The sequence below is a fragment of the Rhinatrema bivittatum genome, chromosome 2, assembly GCF_901001135.1.
Source record: "Rhinatrema bivittatum chromosome 2, aRhiBiv1.1, whole genome shotgun sequence".
NCBI lineage: Eukaryota > Metazoa > Chordata > Amphibia > Gymnophiona > Rhinatrematidae > Rhinatrema > Rhinatrema bivittatum.
In genome coordinates, this window is record NC_042616.1 from 257,407,938 (window position 1) to 257,435,466 (window position 27,529).

Below are 27,529 nucleotides of genomic sequence, written 5' to 3' on the forward strand. Positions count from 1 at the left end.
TCGACGATTAGGATATAACAGAAGGGAACACGTTGTAGTATTGATCAGGACAATGGATGTGAATGAGTTCGGGTTAGCATATATTCTAGGGGTATGTTGGGTGTATCACTATATGGTTTAGATGACTGTAGAGGTATGTTTTGTAGATATGTCTGAGAGAATTACATAACTGTGAGGATATGGGTGATGATTGAGACAGGTAGATAAACTGATTCCGTCTTTGAAGGCTTGTCTGAATAGCCATGTCTTAAGGTCTTTTTTGAAAGAGTATTTGTTAAGCAATTCTGCTTTTTCCTTGTCAGTCTCTACATATTCTTCCCCTTCACTTCTGAGACTCACATTGCTACTTTTGCACTTCCACCTATCATTAATATATCTAAAAAAAAATGTCTTGTCCCCCGGTTTTACTGTATTTTCTATTTTTTCTTCCATTTGCATCTTTACTTTCCTGACTACTTTTCGAGCTTCTCTTAGCTTTTCCAGATATTGTTGCCTGTCATTCTCTTTTTGCAATCTCTTGTAGTTTATGAATGGATTTTTTCTTTACCTTTTCAGCTACTTCTTTATAAAATCATAATGGCCTCTTTATCCTCTTACTTTTATTTACTTTCCTAACAAAAAGGTTTGTTGCCCTTATGATATCTCCTTTTAGTTTTGTGCATTACTCTCCCACTTCCCCTATTTTTCCCATTCATGTTATGACTTCTTGAGGGACTCCTCCATTTTAATAGTTTTCCTGAAGTCTCAGACCCTCACCTTAGAATAAACCATCTCTGCCTGTACACTAATACTGATGCACACCATCCAGTGATCATGGATCACAGCTGATCATCCACAATGACATTGGAAACACTGTCCCCATTGGTAAGAACCAGGTTCAGTATCATCCCCTTCCATGTGGGTTCCATTAACACTTGCCAGAACAGTTCTCCTGTAGAGAATCCAGGTCTCCTGCTTCTAGAAGACACCACAGCCGGAGTGTCCCGATCAACATCCAGCAGACTGAAATTACCTAGCAATAGCACCTTCCATTTCATAGCAATTTTGAGAAAATCCTCCATTAAATATCTATTCCATTTCTCCTGGCTGTGCTAGAGGTCTGTATGTCATACCAATATAAATGGATGGTCCATTCATCTTTCCAGGTTAATCCACAGTGCCTCCTCCATTCCTCATAATCCCTGCAGTTCTGTTGTGTTAATGTTATTTTGTGTATATATATAGCACCACACTTCCCCCTCCCTTTCTTCTTATTCTGGCCTCCCTGAATAGATTGCAGCCTGGAATAACGATATCCCAGTCATGATTTCCCATGTACCACGTCTCTGTGACAAACTTGTTATCCAAATTAGCCTCTTGATCCAAGACTTTATTCTTCATACTTTGAGCATTAGTATACATAGCTTTCCAGTTGTTGCCCTTTTTTCCCCCCTTTCTATACAACCATTTAATATTTTAATTACCTGCAAGTTTTTTCGCCTATCTATGATGCTCCTAGTTTAAAATTCTCCTCGGTACATAGATGTCTGAAAGGGATGTGCCTCCTGGGCCCTGGTCTGTCCAACCTTTAGGTTGCACCATCCCAGAAGTTCTGCTGCAGGCACCGAGTCCGAGCTGTCCAGATGCCTGCATTTTCACATTGAGTCTCAGCTCAAATTGAGAGCCATGCGGCGCTTGCAGGAGAACTTCTGGGAGGGTGCTCTTCTCTAGGCCTGTGAGCAGGGGAGTGTGTGTGTGGGTGGTGTTTCTCATTCACTAGCTTAGCAGGGCTGTATGGGACCGGACGCTCACCTCCTGTTCTCCACTGATGGTGCTGTAGCTGTTGCTCTAGCCACAAAAGGCCATTTTCAGATGAGTCAGTGTTCCCCGCAATCAATTGTTATGGAGCGCATCGCTGGTGACTGCCTGTTCTCTCCCACCCCCTCTGTGGCCTTGTCAAGGTGGGCGAGGGCTGAGTTCTGCCGGATCCAGGTTTTGGGACTGGTAACAGTCACTGATGGAAATGGACGCTATCATTTAATTTTCAGAAAGTAGCGTTGCTTCAGGAAGATGGGGAGATTCCTCCGGCAGATGTATGTGCACCCTGCACTTTATTCACATTTTCTGATGACCACTGCACTCAGTCTATGCTTTGTTCTGTCTGGGTTTTATCCTTGTTCTATATTACATCTTGCCTCATGAGCTCATTTTACATCCTGTGCCGCTAGATGTAATCAAGATAAATAAGATGGAATAAAATATCAAGTATACCCTTTTCAGCAGGTTATTAGAAAACTGATCTACAAAAATTAAAGACCATTACTTTGAATTTTTTTTATGTCTATGTTCATTCTATACTGCTATATTGGGGCAAGAGTCCTGGGGTTATATCATCATTTAGTGTTCAATGACTGGTTGCTGATTGTCCTGGCCGGCTGGCTGTGATGTCCCAGCCGGCCCCTGCCCCGCCCAGACTCCACCCCCGGCACTCCCCCAGCCCACCCCTTTTTACAAACCTGGCAATTCTGCGCATACTGGGAGATACAGGTGTGGCCGGGCCGCTTGGAAAATGCGCACAGCCCACATATCTCCCAGTACTGGCACGTGCTGGGTTTTAAAAATTGACCCGAAAGTGTGTTCATATAGTCAGTATGAAAAAAAAACCTAGTAGTTCAAAATTGATGTTGCTACTTTTACATCTGATTTTTTTAAATGTATTTTATATTCCAGCAGAGTTTAAGGGGGAAAATCTTGTAGACTCTTGTAGACCATTCCTGAGTCCCCATTCACAACTAATCTGGCTCAGACAAGTAGGACATTTTCTGTACATTTAGGTCACATTTTCTTGGTCTCTAATTACATCTCTTGGTGGTACTTGATCATCTTTTCTCTTACTATTCATAGTACAGAATAGTCACTTAATACTGACTTAGTTATGATGTTATTGTTATTTTCTCCTTTACCAATCTTTCTGGTTCTCTAGCCTTGAACTTTTTATTGGTTGGTCTGGGAATGAATAACTATACTCTTATGATTTATGTGACAAATATATGTAGATATTTTTTAAGTTTTTATATTATGTAACTGGTTATATCAGGTTTTATGACATGGCAGACAAGCCTTGCTGACTGGGAATTAATGCCATTAGAGAGAACGTGCCAAGCTCATATTTTATATTTTATTTTATGTCTTGTATGTTTTTAAGGGTTTTTTTTTTAATTCTTTTACTGTTTAATATGTGTTTGTTTTAATGATTTTATATTTTACATTTTACTACTGATTTTATAAATGTAAATAAGTAAATTGCCTAGAAAGTTTGATAAGCAGTCTATAAATGTTGAATACATAAAATAAATGTAAGAAACAATGATAATAACTATACACATAAAATAAGAAATGAGCAGTGGGAACTGTGACCCAGCTCTCAACCAAAAAGGTGTTTCACTTCTCCTGTCTTACCTTTCCAATCCCAAGCTCAAGGCAAATTACAGTTCAAGTACTGTAGATAGTTCCCTGCCCTTGAAGGCTTATATTAAGGGCCTATTTACTAGGCATTTTTCCCATAAACACAAAATGGAAGAAAATTGTTAGCAAGTAGGCCCCTAAGTTTGTACTTGAGATGATAAAGGGTGAAGTCATTTGCACAAAGTCACAAGGAAGATCAGGAAATAAACAAGATTTGAACTCTGGCTTTTTGTGGGGGGTCTCAGCCTACTGCGCTATTAGGCAACTTTACTCTTTAGGCCCTAAGCAGCAAAGAAGAAGGATGTGGTCCATAGTGCTGCTGTTTACCTCCACCTCCTCGCCTAATCAGTGCAGGAGATAGGGAAGTATTGCAAATTTTCTGCCAACCAGCCTCTACCACCTGACCTGGCTCAGCCCCCAGCCTACCACAGTGATTCTGCAGGGACTAGCCAATTCTACACCAAGAGCCAGATTTTGCAACTCTTCCCATAGTTGTGAACTTCTGGGAGTCCATGGGCTCAACTTCTAATAAATATTTAATATAAGAGGAAATGTGGTAGTTATACCCAAAGGTAATGAGTATAACCAGCACAATAATGCTGCTTTTTTGTTTAAAACGTTATTACATTTTTATCAAAATACAATCATCTTTGCACAGAAACAATAAGATCACAAAATAGAAAGGATAAAGATAACAATACCCAACCATAGAGAAACTAAACAAAAATGTTTACTAATAGATATCTCAGATTTCAGAAATGAGCACAAATTTGAGAGGGAGAGGGCAGAAAACAAGGATAAAAACATGAGAAATATTTTGCAAGAAATATTTTGCAAGAAATATTTTGCAAGAAATACGTGAATAATCCTGCAGCTTTACAATGTATAAGCACTCAAAACTAATGTGATGCAAGGCCAGTAGACTGCCTGGAATCCAGAAAAGCAAGAAGCTGTTCCAGAGTAAAGAAAATATAACAATCTACTCTTAATTTAACAATATATTTGCAAGGTATCTCAATAAGAAGGAGGCTCCGAGAGCGCTAACTTCCTGATGGAGAGCCAAGAAGCCTCCTCTTCTTACTTGAGTCACCCTAGCCATATCTGGAAAAACCTTGACTGCTTGACCATAAAAAGAAGCATTTAAATGTTTGAAGTAACATTTCATAATGTAGCTAATATAATATTCATTAATGAAAGAAACCAATAATGTGGCTCTTTCAATAATATCTTGAGAGGAAGAGAACTGTCAAGTTTTCAAAATCAGTAGAAGGATGAGCAGACACTTCTTCAGTGGTGGAGGAGCGAAAAGGCAAAACGTACAATGTGTTAATTAATAGCACCTTATCAGAGGGAATACGCAATAATAGTTCTGTCAAATATTTCTTCAAAGTTACTCGAGGTTGTTCGCCCACAAAGCGAGGGAAGTTGAGAAATCTTAAATTTAAGTGTCTCAAGTTATTCTCAATGTATTCCACTCTACTCGACAAGCTCTCCCGTTCTTTAATTAAGGTGGCATTAACAGATTATAGCAGTTTAACATCTGTTTCCAAAGAGTTTATCTTCCCCAAAAAATCCTGATTTTTTTGTGAAAGTATCTTGTGTAAGAAATTCCAGCTTAGAAGAAATTTCATTTACCTTCCTGGAACAGGCAGTAAAAGACAAGGCAAAATTAGCCATTAGATCCTAAATAGCCTCTATTGTGAAGACTGCCAGTTTAGGAGGCAGGAGTCACTACCAGCTCTACCAAAGCAGCACTCCCAGACGGTGAAATGGACACCACTTCAGCGTCCAGACGCAGATCTCCCAGCAACAAGGCAGAGCTATCAAACGCCTGCCCTAACTCTCTCCCATGGATGATAGAAAAACCAAGGAGCCAGTGACAGCAGCAGCGCCCAGGGAGCGGAGAGGCCTCAGAGGGAATGCCCCTGACGTTTCCCTTTCTCTTTGGCATAACAGCAGCCAGTCATAATCAGAGACCAACCCAGCAGACAGAGCTTGAGGAGTGTTCATGCCGCCATCTTTGCTCCTCCCTCAATTTTGTTGCTTTTTAATATTGTGTTTTTACATGTGAACTTTAACATACATAACGATACGAATGCTGAAATAACTAGTTACCTCATATGAGTAAGCCTAAAATAGTGAGGTCTAGTGGTTGGAACTGATGAGAAGGAATCAGGAACTCCCTTCCCACAAATACATATGTGCACACATTCCCTCTGGGTATTACTTTGGAAAACTCATTTTATCCCATGTGTCTCCATTCGCCCAGTTGTAATTTGTTAAAATAATGACAGTAATAAAGACAGCAAAAAAAAAAAAAGAAAAGAAAAAATCTCCAAACATAAAAAACAAAAACAAAACACATTATTGTTATATTTCACCTTTCTTCCTCAGTAGCTGTAAACAGGTTTCTTGTGTTAAAAAAAATGATTCTATGGATCCCCTTCCCCAGATGCAGACATTTTGCTTCTTTCTGGATGCTCAAAAATACAGTAGGATTATGGGTAGCAAGTCTCCTGGCTTTCCTCCTCGCTTTTGTGTCTTGTCACTCCAGCCCAGGCCTTGGTGCCCATGCATTAAAATGTGCTCACCAGTGCATGCAGGTTAGCATACAGTTGTGAGCGCATTTTTGTGGGTTCACCTTTACTTCCAGTATAACAAGGAATTTAGCACACATAAAATGGGTACACAAATATGAGTACAGCACTGTGCAAAACACTGCTCTACAGCCAAAATGCTTCTGAAATGAATGTAGTCAAACCTTACTACATCTGGGTTACTGAGAATGAAAACGATGCTTAAAATTGTTCATTGGCTTTAGTGTTCAAAATATGCTACTAGGTCAATATATACGACCTTTGACTTGGGAATTGCAGAGGATAAATGAATTAAAAAGATAATGGATCTCAAATTAAACCACAAATGACTAATATACATCTTTGAATCTATGAATAAATCTATGACTGGGTTTGGACTTTATTTGATTTTTGAGCACAACAATGAATGATGTAATCTGAAGCTTGTTTTGCATCATACATGATATGAATTGCATTATGTTATTCCTAGAAGTCGTGGATGATGCAATAATAACTCATTTTACATCACTCTGCGGAACAAATTGACCAAAATCAGTTTTAAATATCATACAGTGTCATTTGTCAGTGTTTGATTTTGATTTCTGTCTTAACAGGATCAGAGATGCCTCATACTTGTGTGAACAATACAGATAACTTCTGCTATGTTTGAGGTGGTGACCTTTGCATCACAAAAGCACAGTTTAACTGTGGTTAAGAAAGCCTACCACCTGCATTTTGACTGCAAAACTGGAGATCAGGACAAGAGCTGGGCGCCATGTCTATGCTATAACACTTTTGCAACAAATCTTCACCAGTGGTTGAACAGGAAAAGGAAAACTATGCCTTTTACAGTGCCAAAGATTTGGAGAGAACCAAAAGATCATATCAACAATTATGACTTCTGCATGGTGCCTCTAGTTGGGAAAGGTTTGTCAAAGAAGAAAAAGTGGACTGTGCAGTATCCAAACGTTCCATCTCCTATTCACCCAGTACCCCACAGAGGAGGACTGCTGGTTCCAGAATCATTCTCATTTGAGTCAGCTGAGGAAGAGGGCGAAATATTCGGTCCTGAATCAAAGTTTAGCATTTATAATTAAAAGTCTACTATCTACGTACCATCTATGCAATAGACATAGACGTAAAATGTAAAAACTTAAATATCATGGAAACTGTAGCCAACTAGCTGGTTTAATTGTCATATTTGAATTCAGCACATTAACATCAATAATAAATGACACATGTTATCTCTGAGCCCAGAAAACAGAGAGGAAGGCGATCAAGAAAAGCCGTGAGGAACAAAAAAAGAAAGTGACCGGAGGTCCTTCAAGAGTTCTTTATTAGTTGCCCGACTCTAGGCCTGAGTTTCGCCTAAAAAGGCTGCTTCAGGGGCTTCTTTAAATATCTCCAAAGGATTTAGAGATATATTCTCTAATGCAAGCAGGTGTTATTAATCCTTCCATCAATCGGGAATTCCTCGATTGTGGTCAAGAGCAGTTTAAAATTCAATGCGCGTCTGGAATCACACAAAATTAAACCAAACATGTTTGGTTTAATAACACCTGCTTGCATTAGAGAATATATCTCTAAATCCTTTGGAGATATTTAAAGAAGCCCCTGAAGCAGCCTTTTTAGGCGAAACTCAGGCCTAGAGTCGGGCAACTAATAAAGAACTCTTGAAGGACCTCCGGTCACTTTCTTTTTTTGTTCCTCACATGTTATCTCTGAAGCAGTCAACTTCAAAAAATTTGTATATATTAGTGAAATCAATGCTCCTCTATACAAATCTCATGTTAATCAAGGCATTAGCTATTAAATCCCAATGCAGAGAGGTACATAGGCTTAATGCAATTTTCTTAATTCTAGAAATTCAACTGCTGGTCAGAGGTGGAGTAAAGTTTCTGCGGTCTATGGGGCTGAAACTGGAGATCATGGTGTGGGGGTCTGATACTCAGCATTTATGCATATTTATGTGCACAAATATGCATGTTTTCTGTGCATAAAACATTGTCTGTCCATATTATGTACTGAATGATTTGTATATAGAAAAGCTATGCACAGAAAGCATGAGTAAAAGCATTAAAGCTATGCTCATAAAAGTTAAGAGCCAAAAACATGAGTTAAGAGCACATCTTTTGTACCCATAACTCAAGTTTTGTGAACACAGTTATGCTCATAACTCATATTTTCTTTAGACAATGCCATAAAACAGGTTTTTAAGTGTATAAATCATGTTTTATGATTGCTAAGCATGTCTGTATGTGCACATTTTTGGGTTAGCATGCTTTTTTTAACACCCCCATGCATCAGCGTACCATTAGGTTACAGCATTGCAAGTCAAATCTTTTTTTTTTTTAGAATGTGTCACAGCTCTCTCCGCCGAGGACAAAGGAGAGGTACTGCAACTGGGCAGGATATATCTCAGAGAGGTTCGGCACTCTGAAGCAGGTGAGCTTCTGCCTGAAGCAACTGCTGTTCCTCACTGGTTGAGTCCTTGAATGTAGGTGGCCACAGGACTTGCCAGGCAGGAATCAGGCCCAACAAAAAGTCATTCCTCTGAGTAAACTCCACAAAAACTATTGGACCAGCAAAGGTGCAGCAAGCTAGGACTCATATCCAGCCCTCAGTTTGGAACATATCTGAATCTGGCCCAATAGGTAGGTAGTCTCTGGAAGTGGGGTTCTGCTTTGCTTGATAGTTACTACATGATACATAGTAAACCAGAGTCCCTCTGGCTGCACTATAGGATCCCTTGGCTTTCAACAGCTGGGGCTACAGCTACAATTCCTGCTGGCCTTGATAGTATGCAAGTAAAGGAAACATGCATGGAAGATCAATGTGTGCTTCTTTACTTATATTGCATTACGCAGGACACATAAATAGGACCACAAAATCATATTATATGTGTTACTTTTCATCCCAGAACCCAAGTAAAGTATCCTTGCATGCAACCACTGAAGAGTGCAGACATTTCCTACTTCATAATAAGACAGTATTTTATACTGCCATTTTATAACATACACGTGTATATGCGCGCATAGTATAGAATAGCCTGCCCACATGCACATAAGTTTGCAATTTTAAGTGGACATGTGCCTATGCACGCAAATGCCACTTCTACTGTGTAAGTGGGGGAATTTTAAAAGACAGGTGCGCCGACGCCATTATCAGTTTTCTCAATTCCTTCCCATTTTGCCCACTTAAGGGATAGGACTTCCAAACCCCCCTAATAGCCTCCCTTCCCCCCTACTAGCTCCAATCTTTAAAACCCTGCTGATCTACCTAGATTTTTTTCTTTTACTAACATGCCATACATAGCTGAAATAAAGTTACACAGCAGGAGACCCCTGTGCACGCCAGTGCGCGTAAATAAGCACCAATTTCAAGTTTAAATCCCAGAACGCTTCTATCCTGTCCAGACCATGCCCATGTCCCACCCAGACCATGCTCACACCTTGCTCCCATTTTTAAAAACTTTCCATTTATGCGCGCAGTGGCAAGTATGTGCATATCCGGTCGGCTTTTAAAATCCGCTCTGTGTCCACAAGCCCAGCCTGTGTACATATCTCCCAGTTTTGTTGCATGCCAGGCCTTTAAAATTCACCTATAAATGTTTCTACTAGAGATGGGGGTCCCCACTACACACATCCAGTTTCGACTCTGTACATTAGAACTGGATCAGACCAGTGCTGCTCTGCCAACACTGTAAACTCCGCTTATCAACTTGACAAAAACAGGAGATATCAACAGTAACATAAGAACATAAGAAATTGCCATGCTGGGTCAGACCAAGGGTCCATCAAGCCCAGCATCCTGTTTCCAACAGAAGCCAAATCAGGCCACAAGAACCTGGCAATTATCCAAACACCAAGAAGATCCCATGCTACTGATGCAATAAATAGCAGTGGCTATTCCCTAAGTAAACTTGATTAATAGCAGTTAATGGACTTCTCCAAGAGCTTATCCAAACCTTTTTTGAACCCAGCTACACTAACTGTGCTAACCACATCCTCTGGCAACAAATTCCAGAGCTTAATTGTGCGTTGAGTGAAAAAGAATTTTCTCCAATTAGTCTTAAATGTGCTACTTGCTAACTTTATGGAATGTCCCCTAGTCCTTCTATTATCTGAAAGTGTAAATAACCGATTCACGTCGACTCGTTCAAGACCTCTCATGATCTTAAAGACCTCTATCATATTCCACCTCAGCCGTCTCTTCTCCAAGCTGAACAGCCCTAACCTCTTCAGCCTTTCCTCATAGGGGAGCTGTTCCATCCCCTTTATCATTTTGGTTGCCCTTCTCTGTACCTTCTCCATCGCAACTATGTCTTTTTTGAGATGCGACAACCAGAATTGTACACAGTATTCAGGGTGCGGTCTCACCATGGAGCAATGCAGAGGCATTATGACATTTTCCGTTTTATTAACCATTCCCTTCCTAATAATTCCTAACATTCTGTTTGCTTTTTTGACTGCTGCAGCACACTGAGCTGACGATTTTAAAGTATTATCCACTATGATGCCTAGATCTTTTTCCTGGGTGGTAGTTCCTAATATGGAACCTAACATCGTGTAACTACTGCAAGGGTTATTTTTCCCTCTGTGCAACACCTTGCATTTGTCCACATTAAATTTCATCTGCCATTTGGATGCCCAATCTTCCAGTCTTGCAAGGTCTTCCTGTAATTTATCTCAATCTGCTTGTGATTTAACTACTCTGAATAATTTTGTATCGTCCGCAAATTTGATAACCTCACTCATCGTATTCCTTTCCAGATCATTTATATATATATTGAAAAGCACCGGTCCAAGTACAGATCCCTGTGGCACTCCACTGTTTACACTTTTCCACTGAGAAAATTGACCATTTAATTCTATTCTCTGTTTCCTGTCTTTGAACCAGTTTGTAATCCACGAAAGGACATCGCCTCCTATCCCATGACTTTTTAGTTTTCTTAGAAGCCTCTCATGAGGGACTTTGTCAAACGCCTTCTGAAAATCCAAATACACTACATCTACCGGTTCACCTTTATCCACATATTTATTAACCCCTTCAAAAAATGAAGCAGATTTGTTAGCATGCCTTCCCTTGGGTAAATCCATGTTGACTGTGTTCCATTAAACCATGTCTTTCTATATGCTCTATGATTTTGATCTTTAGAATAGTTTTCACTATTTTTCCCAGCACTGAAGTCAGGCTCACTGGTCTATAGTTACCCGGATCACCCATGGAGCCCTTTTTAAATATTGGGGTTTACATTGGCCACCCTCCAGTCTTCAGGTACAATGGATGATTTTAATGATAGGTTACAAATTTTAACTAATAGATCAGAAATTTCATTTTTTAGTTCCTTCATTACCCTAGGATGCATAACATCTGGTCAAGGTGATTTGCTACTCTTTAGTTTGTCAATCTGGCCTACTAGATCTTCCCGATTCACAGTGATTTGGTTTAGTTCGTCTGACTCATCACCCTTGAAAACCATCTCTGGAACTAGTATCTCCCCAACATCCTCATTAGTAAACATAGAAGCAAAGAATTAATTTAGTCTTTCTGCAATGGCCTTATCTTCCCTAAGAGCCCCTTTAACCCCTCTGTCATCTAATGGTCCAACCAACTCCCTCACAGGTTTCTTGCTTCGGATATATTTTAAAAAACTTTTATTATGAGTTTTTGCCTCTATGGCCAACTTCATTTCAAATTCTCTCTTCGCCTGTCTTATCATTGTTTTACATTTAACTTGACAATGCTTATGTTTTATCCTATTTTCTTCAGATGGATCCTTCTTCCAGTTTTTGAAGGATGTTTTTTTTTTGGCTAAAATAGCCTCTTACCCCTCACCTTTTAACCATGACAGTAATCATTTTGCCTTCCTTCCACCTTTCTTAATGCGTGAAATACATCTGGATTGCATCTCTAGGATTGTATTTTTAAACAATGTTCATGCCTGTTGAATACTTTTTAACCTTTGCAGCTGCACCTTTCAGTTTTTTCTATTTTCCTCATTTTATCAAAGTTTCCCTTTTGAAAGTTTAGTGTTAGAGCTGCAGATTTACTTATTGTCCCCCTTCCAGTTATTAGTTTACATTTGATCAGGTTATGATCACTGTTGCCAAGTGGTCCCACCACCGTTACCTCTTTCACCAAATCGTGCATTTCACTAAGAATTAAATCTAACATAGCTCCCTCTCTTGTTGGTTCCTGAACCAATTGCTCCATGAAGCAGTCATTTATTACATCCAAGAACTTTATGTCTCTAGCAGAGGCATGTTTTTAGCCTAGGACCAGACAGATGCCGATTTAAGATTTTGGCGCCCCCCGGAACATTGCCATGGAGTGCACCCCTTTGAAGCTGTGCCGGCACATGGCCCTAAAGCAAGCAGAAGCACTTTTCTCTTTAGTCTGGATAATTGCTGCCTTCAAATGTTGGTGCCCTAAGCAGTTGTCTTTTTGCCTATGCCTAAATCTGAGCTTGGGACTTGATGCCCTAACCTTATACTATGGGTAGAGACTTTTGTTTTCAGTTTTTATTTTTTTCTTTCCTGGGGAATTTACCAATGTTTATTTTAATGAACAAAAATTGGAGAAATATGAGTGGGGAAAAAAAGGACTAATTTCTTTCCACTGATTTTCTCCTGTTGTTGTTGGTCATAATAAACACTGATAAATTCCTGTGAAAAAAATAAAATAAAAACTGTAAACAAAAGTCCCTATTGACTAATATGAATAACATTGCCAGCTTCCTCCAGGGTCTACCTATTTGATGTTTATTAACTCGTAAATCCATTGCTGATTGAGAGAGAGAGATGCTGTGGAACTTTCACAAGTAAATTGCATGACAAAGGCCTAAAGGAAAATCATTTAAGATAAATCCTGTCAGAACTGCAATTGGTATGAGGATATCTGCCCCCGGATCCATATCATCATCGTGTTTCCACTGTCCTATGGTTCTGGCATCAGCGGGTGTGGTAAATTAACCACAGGTTAAATGGTGGGGAAAGCCATCTGGTAAATCTCACTGAATTTACTAATCAATGCACAGAAAAGTAGATTTATAAACACATATGCGGGAAGCCTGTTCATAGAGCTGCAAAGGCGTCAGGTGGGAAGCTCCTGCAGCACAAACCATGCTGAGGGTGCTTGCTTACTGCTGGTTTATTAATAGATAAGGTGCTAAAATAAATGTTCTCTGACTTCTAATGTACTGCACGGGTATCTTCAACCAAGGTTACAAACTCTCACTGTTGGGCTGGGGCAAAGCTTAAATCCAGACTGTTTTATCTAGTCCAGGTCAGTTTCCATAGTAATCCATTTCTATGCATAGACACAGTGCATAGTCGAGATACAAATTCTGCTTGCATGGTTAACACAGAGCTGCAGTGCTTTCTCATCACATCAACATACACTGGAAGAAGAGTTAACATGTCTTTCACCAGGATCTCACACCATCACTTGTTCTCCAACACTTCTAAATGCAGGAAATACCTTCCTGGCCTCCCATAGGGATGTGCAGAGCAAAAGTTTATGTTCATAAGTCCATAAGTCGAAAGGGGGTCCCATTTGCGGTCAATATGGACATATGGAGAATTCCATAAGTTGAGTCTATGTCCATACGTGCAAATAAAAATTTAAACCCCTCACCCTCCTTAATCCCCCCCCCCCAAGACTTACCAAAACTCCCTGGTGGTACAGCAGGGAGTCAGGACGCCATTTCTGAACTCCTTTGCGAGGAGCACGTGATTCCCCGCGCGATCGCTCCGGGACCCTCGTTGCACCCAAAAGGAACTTTTGGCCAGCTTGGGGGGGGGATCAACAATCGCGATTTCCAACTTATTCAACATAGCTATGTTGAATAAGTTGGAAATCCGATCGTTTTCGCCTCATCACTTTTTTAAGTTAAAAAAAAAAAAAAGTTGCGTTTTACATTTAAGTTCAAAACGAATGCACACCCCTAGCCTCCCAGCATATCTTTTGAATCCCTGGAAGACCAATCTGGATTCTTATGGGCAGGATCATGTACCAGGCTGTAAATAAATCTGAGCCTGTGTTTGTCTGAGCCATGCTGAGGCTCCATGCTGAAAACCAAGCTCAACCAAACTGCTCCTAGATTGAGGCCAACCGAGGCACCTTTTGCTCTGACATCAGGGAACAGTTAGCATGAACACTTCCCAGTCAAAACAGACAATCCAAATCAATAGTGGCATCACTGAGCTTTTTATTTATTTTTAAAAAATGAGCTCCAGGAGGCCAGCCTAGTGGCTGCATAATACGATGTAGGAGACCTGGGGTTCGGATTCCCAGGTCAGGCCTCCTGTTCTCAATAGTGGTTGTGGCTGGGGACACTGCAGAGGTGACATTCCCAGTCCCTGAGTGGTGGGAATAACCAGACATCGCACAATGACCACACCTAGTGGCTGGACCTAGGGCCCATGATGGAAGGGAGCCAAAGGGAGCTTTGCTGCCTGGCTGTTGGCTGAGGACTGTCACTAGAAATGACTGGGCTGTGGGGGGTATATAAAATAGGAGGAACGTCCAGGTAATACTGAATAAAGATTTGCGGCCCGTTAGCCCAAAAGATGCTGCTTCTGACTGAGCTGGAAGCCCAAAGGACGAGCAGGAGAAAACTATTGGGGCCAAAAAAAAGGTAACTTTTTCAGGGAAAACAAATAGCAGCGAGACACCGTATTACCCTGAAATCCTAAACAAGGAGATGTGTGAACATTCCGGGATGCCTCCTTTCCTTCTTCAGTACACACATTTGCACGTTTCTGACAATGTTTATATGAATTTAGGTATAATACAGTTGTGTGCAAAAGTTTAAGCACCCCTGGTCAAATCGTGTATGTCAGTGCATCTCAGGGATGGTAATTTTCAAACCGGCGCACAGGCACATATGTGTGTGCGCATGTTGGTGTGTGCCAAGGTATGTGGTCACTTTACAGCATATGTGCACATTATAAAATTGCCTGGTTGCACACACGTGTGCCAAAGTTTAAATGGACTTGCACATAGGCATGTAAATCCCGTTTCTGCCGTGTAAGTTGGGGAGTTTTGAAAGGGGTGTGCATCCACACCATTGCCAGTTCAGCCAGTTCATCCTCCAGGCCGCTCAGTTAACAGCTAGGTCCTCCAAATCCCCCCAGTTTGGTAGCCTACACTCCCCCCCTCCCCTCCCCCCCAGTTACCCCAGACCCTTTAAACCCCTTAGAAATGGCTTGATTGTTATATTTCATTACTTACATGTCCTCCATAGCAAAAGAAAAGTTACATGGCAGGGGACCTCGGTGCGCGCCGGGTCACATCTTGACCACACCCTGAAAGTCCTCCACCTCACCCAGGCCACGTTCCTGCTTCTTTTTGGAAACTTTTCAGATGTGTGTGCAGAAGGTCTTATGTGCGTACCCTGGCGCTTTTTAAAATAGGGTCGGCACATTCCCCGATTGATGCGCACACCGGGCTTTTAAATTTTTCTTTTGAGCAAGCAGAAACTGACACTAACATCTGTATGACGTTAAGGTAAACATGACATCTTTCTGCAATTTTTTTTTAATGCAAAATGACTAATTATTTGCTGATTTTAACAGATTAAAAATAATGAGAGTGAATATGGCATGTGCAAAACTTTTGACACCCTTTCAGTCTGTACTTTGTAACACCTCCTTTTGCAGAAATAACAGCTTCCAAATGTTTCCTGTAGCCAGTTAAGAGTTTTTCTCTTCTTGCTTTTGGAATTCTTTTCCCACTCTTCCTTGCAGAGCTCTTTTAGCTCAGAAATATTCTTATGTCTCCTTGCATACACTGCATCTTTGAGTTCTCCCCAAAGATTTTCAATAATATTCATTTCTGGAGAATGTGAAGCCATTCAAAACCCATAAGAACATAAGAACATGCCATACTGGGTCAGACCAAGGGTCCATCAAGCCCAGGATCCTGTTTCCAAAGGTGGCCAGTCCAAGTCACAAATACCTGGCAAGTACCCAGACATTAGATAGATCGCAAGCTATTATTGCTTATTAATTTCCGTAATGGCAGTATATGGATTTAACCTCTAGGAAATTATCCAAACCTTTTTTAAACCCAGTAACACTAACTGCTGAAACCACATCCCCTGGCAATGAATTCCAGAGTTTAACTATGTGCTGAGTGAAAAAGAGTTTTCTTCGATTTGTTTTAAATGAGTTATTTGCTAACTTCATGGAGTGCCCCCTGGTCCTTCTATTATCTGAGAGAGTAAATAACTGATTCACATTAACCCGTTCTAGACCTCTCATGATTTTAAACACCTCTATCATATCCCCCCTCAGGCATCTCTTCTCCAAACTGAACAGCCCTAACTTCTTTCTTTCCTGTAAATACTTCATGGTTGATTTTGAGGTATGTCTCAGATTGTTGTCTTACTGAAATATCCACCCTCTTTCCATATTCTGTTTCTTCACTGACTATGGGGACATTAACTTCTAGGATACGTTGATATTTAATTGAATCCATTCTTCCTTCCATCCGCATACTGGCTGCCACAAAATCCCAAAGCATAATAGATCCACCACATGCTTAATTGCTCACAAGGTGTTCTTTTCTTCAAATGTTTCACCCTTTTTTCTTTTATAGTTGTAGCCAAACAGTTCAGCTTTGTTCCAAAAAATGTCAGGCTTGTTGAGATTTTGTTTTGCATGCTATAGCTGATGAGATTTGTGATGAAGTCATAGAAAAGGTTTTCTTCTGACAACTCTCTCTTGCAGATCATTGTTGTATAAGCAATGCTGTTCTGTGGACTTGTGAAGAATTATTCTAGTGTCACCTATACTTTTCAGCAGGTCATTTGCAAGTGATCTGTAGGTTATGTTTTGCAGATCTGACCAGTTTTTGGGAAGTTATATCAGAAATTTTTCTTGGCCTTTCAGATCTTGCTTTGACTGCAACAGTTCCATGCAACTTCAATTTCTTAATAAATGTTTCTGACAGTTGAAATCACTAGCTGGAAGCATTTAGGGATTTTTTTTATAGCCTTCCTCTGAGTGAATTATCTAAGAGTGAATTATCTTCATTTTCAATTGCTCACATGCTTTGAGGTGTCCATAGTTGTTGAAAGTAGATAGAACAATACTCACTATCTGAGAAGTTGGAAAAGTCAGAGTATTTGAAAAACAACTTTTCATGAATAGTTTTCAACTAATTGAAGGCCTAATGAGCCAATCAACTTTTTGGGGCTTTATTAACAACTTTTTTTTGAAAAAAGAAGTACTGAATCAACTGGAAGGGTTTCCAAACATTTACATATGCCATATTCACTTATTATTTTCAATCTGTTAAAAATCAGCAAATTGTAATTTTGTATTACAATTTGTAGAAAGATACTGTGTTTAACTCTGGACCATGTAGAGGTTATGTCAGCATGTGTTCACTTAGAGATTAATTGAAACATAGAACTTGACCACACTTTTGCACACATCATTAAACACCAGATACAGCCCTTCCCTATAGGAAACTAGATAAGAAATGGTTTCAGCTTGTGACCACAGGTAGTAACCAATACCAATGATCTATGTCTATGTAAAGGATGATATGCTAGGAAGACCGGTCAAGATGGCCACCCGACTTTCCAGTTCTTCACTCCCTTTCCCATTAGATACTTTTAAGACCATCTTTATGACTTGAAATAGCTGCTAATTGATGGAGATTGTCAGGAATTATTTTTCAAATGAATTGGTGTTGCTTGTATGTTGGTGATTTAGGAAGAACTCCCATTGTAAAAACTGAACTTGCTTTCTGTGGTGATTGCAATGGTGCACACAGAAGGCCACAGCCTGTTTGAGAAGATTGTCAGCCTTCAGCAGTTGTATTGAGGTGATGTAGGCCTGACCTGAATGATTCTTGTCTCTTTGTTTTTCAGGTATTTTTTTTTCTTCTGGGGGTCAGCTGATTCAACAGAGCCAAAGGAGAGGTGATGAACATGATAAAGGATCATGCACTAGATTGGCGGTCCAGATCAGAAGTGAGATCCAGAAAGAGTAGGTTTGCTGCAGTCGTGCTTCTGATACTTTACTAAAAGTAGCTGTTCTTGGGGAATCCAGCAGTGGCATGTATAATATCCTTGCTTTGAGGAAGTAAGCCTTTTACTCTGGGTTCATCCTTCTATGGGGGTAGGAGGACCATGATCTGAGCTTTGTATCTGAAAAAAGACTGTTACAAGATCAATGAGAAATGAGTGTCAGGTGCCTGTCTAGAGGTGACCAGAAATATGTAGGAAGAAGAGTAGCTAAACTTGTGCTGTATATTCAGTATTCCAGGAGTTCAAAGGAGTCCAGCATGTGTAGGAGAGATTCAAGCATTCGAGAATCAGGTACCAAGAGAGATCCTTGGATGGCTGGGAGCCCAGCATCTGTCCAAGGGAGTTTTAAACTCCAAGAAAAAGAGTGAGGGGATCACAGGAGAATGTAACAGCAAGGATCTTCCATGGATTCTAAGTGCTTTACAGATTGTATTACTTACAAACTATTTTATCTGAACTGTTGAGTAACCATAACATACTTATTTATTTATTGTATTTATTTAGAGAATGTATACTCTGCTGAGCCACAAATCTCAGTGGATTACAACAAAACATACGCAATAAAATAAACAAAAAACCCAAACAAAACTCACAAGAATAACTGATTGTACTTCCTTCAGGCTTAGATGACAATAAATCTAATAAGGGACTGCAGCTTACTTCCAGGAAAAAAGAGCCCAAGCCCCAAAGCTAGGAAAACCAATCGGGAAAAGCCAAAGTAAAGAAGTGAGATTTAGCCTGCTCCATTTCCTGAAATGGAGCAGGCCCGTCTTGGCTCTGAGCTCCTCAAGGAGACCATTCCAGAGGGCAGGGCCCACTATGTAGAATTTACGCTTTCTAGACTCAGCCAGTCGTACCTGTTTGAGAGGGCAATTTTCAAGCAGGCTAGTGAGGGAAAAGTGAAGACAAAGAGCTGGTTGTTTCCTTTGTTAATGCCATCTGAACACCTTCAGTCCTGGAAGTTAAGTCTTCCCCACTTTCAGAAAATCCAGGCCAGGTCGCAAGACTGAGTCAGGACTGAGGTCTGGTATTGAGCGTGCACCCCCCTCCCGCCCCCCAGCTAAACACTTGCTCTGGGACGGGGGAGGCCACACGTAGAAACTGCTTTTCTCCCCTTTGTGTTCTCGTTTCTCCCTCAGTGGCAGCTATTTGGAAAATAAAAATAAAGATATATTATTTTAGCGCACTGTGACGTAACGAGTGATTAAACCCAGTCACACTGCCATGTGGGCTAAATTCAGCAGAACAGGAAGGCTGCTGATGGTGAGAATCTGGGCAGTGAAAATGATTTGACATGAAGGGAAATTAGCTCCAGTAGAAGAAGGACATCCTCTAACTGAACATGGTGGGAGGAATGGAGGCAGGAAGGATCCTCAAGTCTGGGAGCACCAGATTCAGCGAATCCCCCAAAATGGAAATTTCTCCTCATGGCCGACTTACCTTCCAAAGGTTCTGGTCTAATATGTTGCTCATTTTCTCTTTAAAAAAAAGCGGACATGTGAACTTTTCTTTTAATATAATTATCTATCTCTTGCTGAAGCCTCTGCTCCTTCTTTAGCTGTTTTATAGGTTTCTGCTAGTCTATTTGTATGACAGATCAAGTGGGTCTGGGTGGGGAAGGATTTTGTAGTCATCGGTGTGCTCCAAAGGATGTGTTTTGTTCAACTCCCATATTTGGCAGAGGTTTGGGTTTCGCTCTGTTTTTATTTTTTGTTTCCATGTGTGGGGGGAAGGAGAGGGTGGGGGAGTTGTCTTCAGTAGGGTTTGAAAATGGGGGTTGAGGCCAATGGAAATGTTGGTGAAGTGCTTGAATCTCTCCTTACTTGGTTTTATTTCTATGATTTCATTAAAATCAGGGCGGGTCTGGTTTATGGCCTCTTCAATAGAGCTTGTTCCTCTGTTCGAGTTGATTAGTTTCTCCTGGCCTCATTATCTCAGCCCGTTTTTTTAGAGTTTTGTTCATTTACAGTAAGCACATATTGTTATTTTAATGTCTTTAAATCCTATATCATGGAATATAAGAGGAAAAGTATATTAAATAATGTGAAGTAATGTAAACTCTCAACTATTTGCCATAAACTCACTCACCTATCTTCATTTGAACATTCAAGACGAAAGGAAGGTCGGACTGAACATACTTTAGTTGCTTCTTATAAGTCCTGCAAAAGAGGGAGGGCTCATTTGATAGCCAAGTGTTTTCCCTTTTCAATAGAAAAAAGATGGATAGATCTAAATGGTAAGTGCCTGAAAAAATTGGAATATAAATCAAACAAACAAATAAATATGTCATTTGAGGGGTCCACTAACAAACACATCAGTGACACTGACCAATGTGAATGCACCTAAAGGGGAGAATACTCCTTTTTTCAAATAGTTTTTTCATTTTTCTTCAGTTACATGCAAGAGGCAGGATTTTAGGAGGCGACTTTAATTGCACATTTCCCCTAGATGATAAATCAGAGAATAAAATTCTAAATAAGGCTAGTACTAAAGCCTTTCTGTATAATTTAAACAAATTGGAATTGGTCAACGCTTGGCGTTTATTGTACATAAATCCTATTCTTGCATAGATTTTTGGTTTATGTCTGGTGATTTAATCTCTCATTTGAATTCTTGTGATAATGGATCGATCTTATCATCAGGTCATGCCCAGGTTAGATTATGCTTAAACCAGGGAGTCCATACTGAGCCACTGTGTGGCTGGACAAGTTAGCCAGATACACTTATCTGGCTCTCTTAAGGTTAGCCGTATAAGTTTATCTGGCTAGCATTAGGACAGCCCTTGGCTCAACCAGAGTTAACTGGTTAACTTATCTGGCCAACATGATGCCTCCCCAATCTGCCCATTCCCCACCCTGAATTATCCAGCTAAACATTTTGCCAGATTAGTAACTTATCCAACTAAGTGGTACTCGCTGACTGTAGACAGATATTTAGCAGTCCCACTTACATGGATAAGTCGGATTCATAGAACTTGGGGAATAAATAGACAACTACTTGCTGACCGTGATTTCATAGGAAAATTGATACCTAAATGGATAAGTATGTGGATTTAAATTATGGAAATGAATTAAATATCATGATGGTGTGGGATACAGCCAAGGTAGTAATGAGGGACCATTATATTTCTTAAGTGTAGACTTTAAAAAACAGAGGCAAACTAAACTAGAACTTCTGAGTTACCGAGACTTGAGCAAGTGCCCAAAATAAAAATGGATGATGAGATTTTAAAACAGTTAATTAAAATTAAGAATGAAATTAATGCACTGGAAAACTCCCAAATGGTTTTTCACTCACTAAACTTATTTTTATTAACATGCAAATAAACCCAGCAAACTGCTGCTTTGGCAATTAGAAGAGTAAGAATTAGCAGATATGCATTCAAGATTAAAAGGTAGTTTGAAGGAGGATACCTACAAATCAGATCAAATTGCTAAGTATTTTTTAAACCTTTACACTTTGCAATCCATGGTCTCTCTGGAGGATTTGTGACATTGACTGAGGAAGTTTGTTCTCCTTAAGTTAGATTTAAAAAACTAGAGGTCTTATAAGCAGGCTTTTAACTCTGTGTAAGGGCTTTTAACTCTGTGTAAGGGCTCAGAAACAATCAAACAGCTGGGCTTAATTTTTTTGCCTGCTGAATTTTATAATAGTCTTTAGCTATTGATAAGGAGCCATGATCATCTATATGGTATTACAGCTGGAAAGGAGCAACATGCCATCTTTTTATACATTGATGATACAATTCTATACCTAGCTAACCCTACTCTTTTCTTTCCATGCCGCAATGCAAATCATTCAGCAGTTTTGTAGCTTATCTGGCGTTTCTGTTAATTTCTCAAAATCTGTGTTAATGCCATGTAAGACATTTTGTTTTTCCTGGGGTGGATATGCAATATGTTTCTCAGGATAAATATTTGGGAGTTCACTTCCCTAATAATTTACAGCTTTGTTATCAGTTAAATTATAAGAAGCTGCTGAAAAATGTAAAGATGATTTTCTAGCATGGAAAAGGATGACTATATCCTGGATTGGGAGAGTAAATGTAATTAAAATGTTCATTCTTCCTCAAGTATTATCTTTATGTATTCAGAATCCTATCCAATTACCTAGGTCTTTCAATTTTCACTATGCAGAAACTGTTTCTAATTATGTCAGGCAATGGAAATCATCTTCAGATCTTAGAGGGAAAAGATCCCTTATCCGCTATAATATCTCAATCTCTATCTGTCCTCAGTTGTCATCTGTTGAGTAGAGCAGGGACTGCTTGTACAGTGCTGCATGCACCTTGTAGAACTATATAAATATTTAGTAGTAATAGTAGAGCTGAATTTAGCATTATGATTACCCATTCTTCTAAAGTGCGCAGCTGGCTGCATTGCGGCGGTGCGGTTTTGCCTGCCGCGGGTGCAGCTCACTACACACCAACGCCCCCATAGCTCCTCGGCAAAAGGTGGTGCTATTTCCCTCGCTACTGCAGGCGATAATGTCCAAAACATTATTACCCGCAGTGGTGCCACCACCTCATTAGCCTTAACGGTGCCCAAACTCCTCCCTAACTCCACTCCTTCCCCTAATTTAAATTTTACTGCCGTGATGCACCCAGTATCGCGTGCATTAGGGCATTATCACGTGCCCTAACACACGCGATAACGGCCCATCGCATTTTAAGGAATGACCCTTTTAGAGATCTCTTTCAATTTTTTTTTTGTTTTGGCAACCATCTTTCAGGATGGTGTCTTTAAAAACATGGTAAGATTAAGACAAAATTTATTGCTAGCTGCTACAGTTGTGCTTGCAAGATTTTAGACAAGATCCACTCCTCCTATTTGGTATGAGTGGCTGCAGAAAGGTTTGGGAAGTGCTGGTTATGAACAGATTTCTCTTTATTTTAAGACACAAGATGGAATGATTTCAGAATATTAGGCCTCCTTTCTTTGAATTGTGCAAAAGACTTTGGGGATGGGTTTTATTATTCTTTGTTTTATTTTAATAGTTTTGATTTATGGATTTGAAAATGCACCCCTGGGTCAGTATCTACTCTGCTATCTGGGACAGAATTTTTTAAAGAGGTTGCATGAATGGTTCATAAGTTATTAGAGGGGGAAGACACCATTAGGGTGGAAAGATACATAGATATGATGATCTTGATATGACAGTATAATCTGATGGAGGGGTGACCCTGAGGCTGGAGTTATTGGTACACTGGCAAGGCGAGACAGATGGGTTCCATCTAGAACAGAGGCAAGGGCATCTTCTGCCTGTGATAGCCACCTTCCCTCAGGTTGAGCCCTTGGGTGCTGGAGGCTGGCTGAGCTTAGGTACTTGGCCCTGAACTAGGACAAAACAGGAACACAGCAAAAAGCGCAAGCAAACATTGGAAACAGGAAGTCCAGATGAGACAGATCAGCAGATCCAGAGAAGTGAGAAATATGCTGGAGTCAAAATAGTAAGATGAAATCTGGAAGCAGGAGTCCAACGAGAGACTGGAGAATGAGAACCGAGGTTCTGGACCAGGCTTCCAGAAAGTAATTAAGATGGTTGCCAATAGGATGAGTGGGCAAAGTGTTGCATCGGAGGTGGACCCTTGGGCTGAGTTGGGGTTGACGCAACCCGTAGGTAAGGACCTATTGGTCCCCACTGACGGCAGGCAAAGTGGGCTGATTGACAGAGGCCACTGGAGCTGCACCTATACCAGCCCTTGTTTCCCGAGGGTTGAGCCTTTGGGTGCCGGGGCCAGCAGGATTTAGGTGGGCCTCTGTGTATAGTTGCAGTAGGAATTGGTTCAGCCCAGAGACAGCAGATGAGAGATGGTACAGTCTTACTCTGGACTGGATAATGTCCTGGAAACTTGGGTGCCAATGGAATGGAGGCAGACAGAGGTCGCTCAAACAAAAGCAGGCTGAAGCCTGAAGAAACCACATCCAAGGAGTAAGCTGGAGAGGTGTCCAAGGGCAGGCTTGAGTCAGGGTTGGAAGCAATCCGAAGGCAGTGGCAAGCAAGGCTGAGGTCTGATCACGGAGATAATCAAGAGCGTAGTCAAGCAAGGCAAGGGTCTGATCATCACAGAGATGATCCAAAGCGAAGTCAGGCAAAGCGGAGGTCTGGGTCTGGAGATAGGCAATAGCGTAGTCCGGCGAAGCAGAGGTCTGGGTCTGGAGATAGGCAGTAGCGTAGTCAGGCGAAGCAGAGGTCTGGGTCTGGAGATAGGCAGTAGCGTAGTCCGGCGAAGCAGAGGTCTGGTTCTGGAGATAGGCAGTAGTGTAATCAGGCGAAGCAGAGGTCTGGGTCTGGAGGTAGGCAGTAGTGTAGTCAGGTGAAGCAGAGGTCCGGGCTTGGAAAAAATCAATGGCAGTCAGGCAAAGCAAAGTCAAAGTCTGTGTAGTCAATCCGAAGTACAAAGCAGGGTAGGAACGAAGAGACAGGAATCAGGAACAAAAGGAACAGGCACGCAGAGATGAGACAAATCTCTAGAAGGCAACAAGTACTCGACCAGCGAGGAGACCTGTTGCAAAAGCAACACTGGGGAGCGGAGCCTGAGCTTAAATACTGTAGTTACATTGACATCATCATCTGGGGCCATGGTTAGGTTCCCGCCACGGTCCCTACTTAAGAATCAGTGGTGTGTGCGGTGCGAGTAGCAGCGTTTCTCCGTGGGCTACGCGGAGAGGCCCGACGAGAAGTGGTAGCAGGACCGGGAATGCCGGGGACAATGGCAGAGCCAGAGGCACTGGGGGAGGCCGAGGATGGAGCTAACGTCCCACCACCGCCAGTGAGGAGGAACCAGAGGCTAGAGTCACTGTAGAAAGGTGAGGGGGCCGTGCGCGAGTCTGCCGCAGACAGCATGCATAACAGTACCCCCCCCCCCCATTTATGCCCCCCTCTTGAAGGTCGGGGTTTCCCAGATGGGCATGATGAAAGTTCAGGAGGAGGGTTTTGTCCAGGATGTTCTGAGCTGGCTCCTAAGAATTTTCTTTGGGTCCATAACCCTCCCAAGAAAGGAGGTATTCCCACCAGCGGTCCCTATGGCGGACGTCGAGGATTTCATGTACCTTGTATGTTGTATCAGTTTCAGCCACAAGTGGAGGTGGTTCTGGGGCCTTTCAGGCAGGCCAGGACAAGACCACAGGTTTTAAAAGGGATTTTTGAAACATATTGGGGTACATTTTAAAAAACAGCGCGCTCGTACTTTTGTTCGTGCAACCGGCAGGTTGTTCGTGCAACGGAGGCAGGCTGCACCGAGCTGCGCAGCCTGCCTCCATTCCCTCCGAGGCCTCTCCGAAATTGGAGCGGCCTCAGAGGGAATTTTTTTTTTTGTCGTCATCCCCCCCCCCCCACCTTTCCCTCCCTTCCCCTATCTAACCCACCCCTCCGGCCCTACCTAAATCCCCCCCAACTTGTTCGATGGAGTTATGCCTGCCGCTGGCAGGCGTAACTTGTGCGCGCCGGCTGGCCAGGCCCCGACACAGGCCACTGTGTCGGGGCACTCGGCCATGCCCCCAGACACACCCCCGGACTGCAGAAATGCTCCCCCCGGATCGCCCATTTTAGCAAGGCCCGGGACTTACGCACATCCTGGGGCTTTGCGCGCGCCGGTGGCCTATGCAAAATAGGCGCGCCGGCGCGCAGGGCTTTTAAAATCTACCCCTTTATGTATTCCCAGCATAGGAGGCAGCCAAAGTTGGTATGTAACTGGTCCAATGCGTCGGGTGACCGTAAAAGGTCCAATGTACCTTGGAGCGAACTTTTGAGAAGGTATTCTGAGTTGGATATACCAAGAACTTAACCAGACTTTCTGGCCAGGAAGGAATTCAGGAGCTGAGTGTCAGTAACTGTCAGCAGTTTTCTTGGCCCAGGAAGCGGCTTGATGTCAGCGAAGATTTGTCTGTTCCCATAAAGTCTTGAGGGCATCCGCAGTATCCTGCGCCACAGTGGATGGTACTGACAAAGGTATGGGCAGCAGTGGTCGTGGTTGTTTTCCATAGACAATGGAGAACAGTGATGTGCCTGTAGCAGTGGCAATGTGAGAGTTATGAGAAATCTCTGCCCAAAGGAGAAGTTCAGACCAATTGTCTTGGCGGTCATTAATGTAAGCGCGCAAGAAGGTCTTCAAAGAGCAATTCATTCGCTCTGCTTTTCCGGTGGCTTGGGGGTGATAAGCATTTGTTAAACTGATGTTAATACCAAATTTTCGGCAAAGAGCGCACCTATATCTAGCAATGAACTGTGGACCTCTATCAGAGACAATGTTCTTGGGTAGGCCATGCAATCTGAAGATGTGGAAGAAGAATAGGCGTGCCAGTTCTGGAGCAGATGGTAGGTCTGGTAGAGGGACGAAATGGGCCATTTTTGAAAATCAGTCTATGGTTACTCCCTTAGATGGAGGCAAATCCATGATGAAATCCGTTGACAGATGGGTCCATGGTTCCTCGGGAGCTGGAAGTGGTTGCAGGAGACCCCATGGTCCACCAACTGGGGGCTTTTGCTGTGCACATGTATTACAGGATTCGATTATGCTTTAGCGTCAGAGACCATAGTAGGCCACCAAAAGAACCGCTGGAGCAGTGCCATGGTTTGTGCTCACCCTGGGTGACCGGAAAACTTAGAATCATGCACCCAACGGATGACTCTTTCTCGGAGTCGTCGGGGACAGTCTTCCCAGCAGGGACTGGGTAAGTAGCAGACAGACAGCTACAAGCTGAGTCTATTATATGACTGGGTGCTTCCGAAGTGTCTTCAGGCTTGAAAGAGCATGATAGGGCATCTGTCTGGAGGTTTTTATCAGCTGGATGGTAACGAAGCTCAAAATTGAACCTGGAAAAGAACAGGCCCCATCGGGCCTGACGGGCGATGAGAGGCTGGGCATGGCTTAAATGTTCCAGGTTCTTATGGTGAACTTATGTTGCAAGCCCTCTAGCCATGGGCACCATTCTTCAAGGGCTAATTTTATGGCAAGTAACTCACGATCTCCAATACTGTAGTTCTGTTCTGCAGATAAGAACTTCCAGGAGTAGAACGAACATGGGACTGTAGTGCCATAAGCAGTGCATTGACACAGGACCGCCCCAGCTCCAATCGCGGAGGCGTCCACTTCCACTTGAAAAGGATGGTTCGGATCTGGGTGATGTAGACAATACCCCGCCTGGAAGGCCTATTTGAGGTGGTGGAAGGCTGCGATGGCTTCCAGAGTCCAATTTCGAGTATCTTGGCCCTTACGAGTTAATGATGTCAGAGGAGCATCCAAAGTGGAATAGTGTGGGATGAAATGGTGATAGTAATTTAGAAATTCTAGGATGTGCTGGAAAGCTTTAAGACTCATGGGTTGCGGCCAATCCCAGATTCCTTTCAACTTGACAGGATCCATAGAAATCCTCGTTGGAAGATAATGTATCTGAGGAAAGGCAGCCTGGATTTCTCAAATAAGCATTTGTCCAATTTTGCAAACAAGTGATTCTCGCGAAGG